This window comes from Buceros rhinoceros, unplaced genomic scaffold (assembly GCF_000710305.1).
Source record: "Buceros rhinoceros silvestris isolate BGI_N320 unplaced genomic scaffold, ASM71030v1 scaffold6997, whole genome shotgun sequence".
In the NCBI taxonomy this organism is placed as follows: Eukaryota; Metazoa; Chordata; class Aves; order Bucerotiformes; family Bucerotidae; genus Buceros; species Buceros rhinoceros.
The window spans coordinates 16074-24433 of NW_010420416.1; positions in this window are offsets into that span (position 1 = coordinate 16074).

The following is an 8360-nucleotide window of genomic DNA, read 5'->3' on the forward strand; positions in this document are numbered from 1 at the left end:
TTGTAAGATATGTACCTGGGTGCGAATATTAGTTCATTTTTTAGCAATAATTGCATGGCAATTTGAAATTAAATTTGTGCCAGATGGCATTGCTGGTGATACAAAACATCAGAAATCTCTGTTAATCATACTCTTGAAAATGAAGTTTCATTTTAAAACCCACATCTGTAGTGAGATCGTATGTTATCGTTGCTTCCTAATAAAAATTTAAATGGGTGAATAGCTCAGGACTTAGTTTTTGCTTCATTTTGCAGGTTGATTAGATAGCTGTTTCAAGGTGTCGTATCTTTGTTCCTGGGGTTTTGATACCACATCCTGAAAACATGGAGAAATGGGAGGTAAAGTAAGAAAAGTTGGTATTATCCTAACAGACCAAATTCGAATGCCTCTGGAAACTGTATTGGAGACCAAAACCATCCCAGCTACTCAAATAGGTGAACATTAGGTGAACAGTACATGAACCATGTACTGTTTTAAAATGAGTTTCTGTAGGTAGCATGGGTAAGTGGAGGAGGCAGCCAGCAAAATCCAAGGACACTGAGGCAGTGTGCCATCCCCTCTCTATAGAGCCAGCTACCCTCCTGGGGATAATGGGCATCTCTGGTTACTGGTGTGGTCCAGCCGCCCCCAGCAGAAGCCAAATGAAGCTGTTATGTGTTGGCTGCTTCGTGCCATCTCTCTTCTGAGGTGTCTGATTTCCGTGGCATCGAGCCCAGCTTAAAGCCTCCTAAAAGAGCCTGTGCCCAGGCGTGCTCTCAGTGCTGGAATGGCGCAGATGCTGTGGATGGCTTCAGCAGGTTTTTTTGATGAGCGTGCTGCACTGCCTCCAACTAGTGCTGTTTGCTAAGGATCCAGGCTTGCTTCTTTGCCCATTTTCTGCTTCTTATTGGGCCTTAAATAGGAGGAGGGAAGTGAGGAGTACTGCAGGAGGGATCAGTTCTGCTGGCTCCCAGCCCAGTGTTAAGCACTTTCCAACAAGCTGCTTTGTCCATCTCACATCCATCCTTCTCTGCAAGTCCACATGACTGTATGACTGAAAGGTGAATGACCAAAATCTTATTAATTTTAATAATTCCAGCAACACTTTAATGAAAACCTAGCTCTGTATCTTTTACATTTTTGGTAGCACGCAGAAATCGTACTGTCTTTAATCCTCTCGCTGGCAAAACTCCCACTGACTTCAGTGGGAGTTCTGCCTGAGCATGACCAGAGTTGGAATTTCAGGTTTTGGTCCTATATTAATTTCTCAGCAAGAAAAAGAAATAGATTGTTATGGATTTTCACTTAAACATTAGGAAGACATGAAACTGTCATTCTCTATAATATAGTGGTACAAATATAGGCAATTACCTTTTTGGCATTGTCTCTTGGGGATAATACAGATCTATTACTTTAACCCATTCCTAACATAATTCATGTGTAGCCATGTATTATAGATGCTGCCTTTGAGTGACACAACTAAGTGCCACAGCAGCACAAGACTTCATTTGCCGAAAAGGTTGTCATTATTCTTAATACAAAGACAGCAGATCTGATTCCACTGTCATTAATAGGGATTTTGCACCATTGTCAGTTCAATAAATTATTATTGGATGATATTAAGATGAAGGGAATTAGACTCTCAGTATTGCTGTTTCACTTGTTCTGTTCATAGGATTTCATAATTCGAGTTGGGTTTCACTCTATCCCCAAATTGGTTTTCCCTTAATTTTTGATGAACTAGCTAGTTGGAGCATAGCACATTATTTTGAGGGGAGAAAAAAGAAAGAAAAACCTCAACTGGCAAAGTCAGGTAAGGTGTAGAAAAATCTTTGGGGGTAATGGATTCTTTTTAAAGACTGTGAAAATTATAAACTTGCAATTTACTGAAATTATGGTATAAATGCAGGGACTCCAGGGAATGAAATATTAAGAGGTTATGTTCCAGCATTGAAGTCTGATTCTTAGTTACTTAATATTGGTGTAATTGAAGTGAGGGTGTGCATTTTTTGTGCAAGTGGGAATTGCATGTGATTGTCTGCCTTTTGCAGTCTGGTGCTTTGAGACCTCTTTTCTATGACGACTGCAAACTCCAATTTTGAATCTAGTCCAGTGCAAGAGAGGATGGGCTGTACGTAGTTTGTTTTGGTTTGCAGTCTCTGAAGGCAAGGTTATTTTTACAGATCAACTTGGACATACACTAATTAGAGAAATTTGTATGGTCTTCTGCTTCAGTTGGTGCTAATGTTCTACACATGTTCATTAAATTAATGCAGGATTACAAAACCATTTTATTCTGCTTTGTAGTATTTGCTTCAAATGGTGGTCAGGGATAAGGCTAAGTTATCGGCTTTCCCTAGCAGTTTCTTTCTGAGAGTACTTGATTCCGATGCAAATGTGTTCTGATAAATCTGTTGCTAAGAAACAGCCATGACTGAATTTTTGGTAAAAGAGGAAGTTACTACTGAGAATAAATGACTGGCCCACCCTAAAATACTTGAGTTTAACAAGTAATAATGCTATTTAATGGTAACATATAAATTACAGCATCACAGGAGGCGGTGTAGACAATTGAGAACTGAATAGATTATAGGAAGCTGCACAGTTAAGAAATCCAGGGAAAACAGATGAGCCGTGTGGTCAAGAGAGAATCAATTAAGAAGAGAGAGGCAAAATTCTTCATGAAAGAAGAAGTGAGTAAATAAGCAGGGGAGGCACCTCAGAAAAAAGCTAGGGCTGAATAACTGGTAAAGTATTAAGAAGCTGTGGAAGAAGCAGAAGTAATTTATAAAAATATGATGTGCAGCATCTTGAAATAAGAGAAGCACTGCTTTATTTAGAGCCTTGCAGCACAGCAGCAGCGATGCTTTCAATATTTTAGAAAAACATCAGTGTGGTTTCGTGACCAGTTTGATGACCAGTTTAACAATTAACGTGACCATTTTCAAATTTGCTGTAGCAAAACTGCCAGAGCTTGGTTTGTAGCGTGGCCACCTCTGGAATGGCTGAGCTAGCTGGTACAATGAAAATAGCTTTGAGTGTGGGGCTTTTTTCTGCTTGCCATAGAGGCAGTTTGAAGGAAAGGTGACAGGAGAGACGTGACAGGAGTAATCTCCAGCAGATGAGGCATGAAGTGTCAGGGAGGGTGAGGTGTCTATAAATGGCAGTAGAGGATCAGCATCGAGAGGCAAGTCAGTCTATTTGTGCAGCTAATCCCTTAGCTTTTGAGTGATGCTGCTGGGACCAAAATCTGGCATGTTGCCTTTCTCTCCATGAGTGTCATTTTCTCCACTGCAGTAATTTTTAGATTCTTCATTTGAAGAGGGTTTTGATTATGTAGGGCTCCACTGCCTGTGGAATCATGCTTGTGGAAAGAAGGGTGTGGTTTGCAGGCAATTCTATGTCTATGATCTGAAGCACATTGGCAGGGATATTCTTCCAGTCTGTTTATCTTCCTCCCATGTCCAAAGGTGAATTGTTTTTTAAGCTATGTCCTAAAAGATCTAGCTGAGTGTAATCCAGAAGTCTGTAACTGTGGAAGTGGAAAGTGATTAATGGAAAGTGGTTGCTTTTCCTTTTCTTTGTGATTTCTTAGAGGTGCACAAAGTCACCAGCTGCTAGAGGTGAGTCCATACTAAGGCTATTCCACACTGGAGAACATGGCAGATGCCTCATGTGGGTATCACAAGAATTTCTAGCCACGCGTGCTTGCTGAGCACCAAAAATCTTCCCAGGATAAGGTTTTGCCCAGACTCTTGCTAGCTAGCAAGGTTTTCTGAGCAGGGGTTGTGATCAATCACATCCTGCTGCTGCATCAAAAGAAATGTGTCCAGCAGGTCAAGGGAGGTTGTTCTTCCCCTCTAACCACTCCACTCCACTTTCATGAGACCCCACCTGGAGCCTCTAGTGTAAGAAGGACATGGACTTGCTCAATGCAGGTCCAGAGGAGGGCCACAAAGATGATCGGGGGGCTGGAGCACCTCTGCTATGAGGACAGGCTGAGGCAGGAGGGTTTTTCATCCTAGAGAAGAGAAGGCTCTAGGGAAACCTTATTAGCATCCTTCCAGTACTTACAGGGGACCTACAGGAAAAATGGAGAGGGACTCTTTATCAGAGAGTGTATTGATAGTATGAGGGTTAATAGTTTCAAACTGAAAGGTATTAGATGAGATTAGATACTAAGATGAAATTTTTTGCTGTGAAGGTGGTGAGACACTGGAACAGGCTGCTCAGAGAAGTTGTGGATGTCCACTCCCTGGCAATGTTCAAGGCCAGGCTGGATGGGGCTTTGAGCAGCCTGGTCTAGTGGAAGGTGTCGCTGACCACAGCAGGGAGACTAGATGATCTCTGAAGACCAGGTACGTGTATAGTTGCTGACTGATCTAGGGACAGCAGCTGGAGAGAAAGCCTCTGTAACAGCTGCTGTGGCAGAGGCACAAAAGGAGTCCATTTCACTACTGCTAAGTAATCTAATATAAATTGGAGTAAAATGTCAGGCAATGATGCTCAGGAAGGACAGTAAGCTATCTCTCGCTTTGTGCTCACTGAGGACTGGTTTTGGTCAGCCTGTCTTCTGTGCTGAAGCCTCCTGCCCTTCGAGCAGCCCTCTTCCAAAGGCCAAATTCTGCATCTCCGAGCACATGCAAAATCTGCACCATCAGGACACAAAGCCTATTCACCCAAAGAGAGGGTGAACTATTTGGCAGGAAATAGATGATGAACTGTTAGTTCACCATCTTCCCATGCCCTTCCTCTTTGAATTTTGTGTTTAAAAATCTGTTTTCAAGGTTGGGGTATGTTTGGAGATGAAGAGGGGCCAGTCCAAGTCCAAGAAAGCTTTAGTTCGGCTGCAAGATCATCTTAGCGAGAGCTGAGTAAACAGCAAAACCAGATTTCTGCATATGTTGTTTACAATTAGAGCACAATGTTTGGGTCGATTGCATATAATCATTTAGTTTTGCTTCTTTGCAGATTGTCACATATAAGGTTAGCTAGTGCAGCTGTAAATGAAAAATGAATTGGAAGCTATTATGCTAGAATGCTTGTTGAGAACAAATTGAGATGTATATTTCGATGTCTAGCAGCGTTGACTTCATAATTTGTGCGGTTTTGGGGGCCTGTAAGAATCTTCCACTCACAAAAATTGAGAAATGATACAAGACTTTTTGTCATAGTGTCATGTAGTTAAGACCTCCACTAGTGAAAACTATTCAGAAACAATTAAGGGGGAAAAACCTGCTGAAATAAGTTGTCATAATGCAGTGTCACAAGGCATTGTCACAAGAATGCAATTAAATCTGTTCTAGTAGAATAACCCACTGCAGACTGTGGATTCATAATCACTGGTGTGCTTCTTACCTGACTAAACTTGATTCTGTGGTGTGGAAAAGTAACTTGCTAATGCATTGAAATCATAATACATGATATATGTTATTTGTTGAGCTACAGGCCTCGTTCATTTCTGAGTAGAGATATTATTATTATTACACTTCTTAATATTTAATATTAGGGAGCATTTCTCCATGATCTAGCATATCTGCCATGTCATCTAACCATGTCTAACTAACCAGAATTTGGAAAATTATGCAAGTTGTCTACACTGAATAGCTTTTCTGTTCTCTCAGATAAAGACTGAATGCCGAAGCAGCAGAAACTTGTGTTGTTTCTGTACACATTGTATTTATCTTCTAGACAACAGAAGACCTCATTCCCAGCTCTAATTCACAAGAAGTGTGGAAGGAAAGGATTATTAATTAAATAGTTTTAAAATTAACCTAAAGGCAACAAGGATTTAATTTTGGGTGGAGTATTCCTTTTTGCTTGATACCAACAAGTGCATTCCAGGTGATCTTCTTTCTTATTGTAGTGATTTTTTACTGTAGTATTTTTGAGGGATTGTAATTTTACCCACGGTTCTGCGATATTCAAACCTCTTGGCAGCTATAATGAATGGTCTTGGTGATCTATATTAAAAAAGATAAATCATTTTTTCTTCCCTTCTTTCACATTTTTCGCTGCATTTTGTCCTCACTTCTGTGTCTCACATATTCATATTGATTAATACACTACATCCCTGCTAGATTTTTGTTTCAGATCTGTGTTTCATTTGACTACCAGTAATGAGAGGCCATAAATTCCCATTCTTTATGATAGGGCACATCATCTGAGCTGCAGATACTGTGGAAGTGTCCGGCACATCATCTGAGCTGCAGATACTGTGGAAGTGTCCATGAAGCAATGGGCAGCTTTATAGCCACCATTTATGCTACAGCTGAAAGAGGGCTCTAAGTCCCTACCAGTAATGAGACTGAGCTGCTTCCCATTCTTTATGATAGGGCACATCATCTGAGCTGCAGATACTGTGGAAGTGTCCATGAAGCAATGGGCAGCTTTATAGCCACCATTTATCCTACAGCTGAAAGAGGGCTCTAAGTCCCGAGGGCTCCATGGTTTGACAGTGGGAGCTGTCAGTCCCTCTGGGGTCCTGGTCTTGACTTTGACAAAGATCCCATCTGCATCGCTAGGCAAATCAGTGATCTGTGCAGAGCTCCTCCTCTTCACTCCAAACTGGGAATAATAGTAGCACATACCTCACCGATGACAAAACTGTGAGGATTTATTGGTTATGGTGCTTAAGAGTTTGAAGATGTGTACCAAATTGCAGTTGTGAGATGTGTTAGACAAACGCTTCCCATTCTGGCTGAGAGGAGAAAGAAAATGGCAACCTTTGTGCTGCAGACGGAGGCTTCGCTGATGGCATCCCTGGGAGTGAGGCTGGGGCAGAGGGTGGTCATGCACCTTTCGTCTTGTCCAGACAGTACTAGCAAATCCATTATGTATATAGAGACGTCCTCCTTTTTCCTACAGGGTTCTGCAGAGCTTGGTGAACTACCTTGCCAGTCTGTCCCAGACCACACACCTGTGTCTTTGTGTCCTGTAGGTCACATATCTTTCAAGGAGTAACTTCCATTATAAAGGTGTCTCATAGGTCATCTTGAGGAGTCCTCTCTATTTGGAAACATTGCAGAAATTATGACTTCTGGAACGGTCCAGGCTTGTGTGTAAAAGGATGTGTAAATGCACACATATAGGGGAGTATAGACAAGGTTGTGAGAAAGGAACTGACTGGGCTTCTTTCACAGTCATGCTTTAGAATAAAACCAAAGCAAACAAATATGCAGCTGTGGCTCTTGAATTCCAAGCCACAACAAAAAGGCCTGATGAAATACCCGAGTGGCTAAAATCTGTGTGCAGTAGTTTCAGTGGAAGTTGCCCAGATTGCGTGTTTGTTGCTTTCTAGAGGACTTAGGCATTTGAAGTAAGTTTTCCATGCGTTTTAGGAGAAGGGCATTTAAGTCGATGTGACTGACCTTTTGACACATTGTGACTCGGAAAATTTGGTACTGAAAGGCTGAATGACATACCTATTAGACTCAACGATATGCGTTACTGAAACTATTCTACGTAGGAGAGAAAATAATCTGGCATTGTAACTTATTGCTTCATATGAAAGTGATACGTGATAACAACGCTGTTTAGCCTTCTTGTGAAGTTGCAACAAATGAGGAAAGACAAAACATTGACTTTTCACATGAAAACAAAAGCAAACCACCTTGGATTCTTGATCACTCAAAAGAAACGTTGCACAAAAATGGTGTGGCTTCATCATGATTTTCAAACAAACGTCTTCACTTTGTTTTGCAATGGTTATAAATGAACAGACTCATAAGGGCTGCTCCTTGGGTTTTTCACCATCATCATGGCTTGGCTTTGCGAACGAAGGTTTGGGAAGGGTTTTCCTCATGTTTACTGCAACTTGCAAACGTGAGTATACCCTTCGGGCCTGCGCAGTGTGTTTTTTAGGTGAGGCACAGTGTGCATGGAACCAGCCCCAACTTGCTGGAGTTTTTAAACCTTTATCTTCAGCCACTTACTCCTGCGAGACACCTCCTATCATCCCCCTTCCTTTGTTATTCAGAGGCTGTTAGAACAGCATGCTGACAGGGAACAGAGGCATTTGTCTGCTGGGTGTGGGGAAGTTCTCCAGCTCACCATTCTGTTTCCCCCGACTTCCTGGGAGCATGCTCTTGGATGGGAACTGAGCTCCTTGGGCAGTGTCAGAATTTTTTTCTCATCTCATATATCAACAAACTACAGAGTACAAGCTCAAACAAGCACTGGTGGGTGAAAATCAGTTAAACAGACTAATGATACCTGTCAGAAGATGTGAAATTATTTATCCTCTAAACACCCAAGTCTGGCAAGTCTCAGTTTTCCGAGTCAGAGGCTTAATGTCTACAATACAGTTTTTGGCACAGTGTGTGGTGCACAGGGATAGAAGGACATGCACTGCTTGAGCTGTGAAGAGGAGTGTGTTTCAG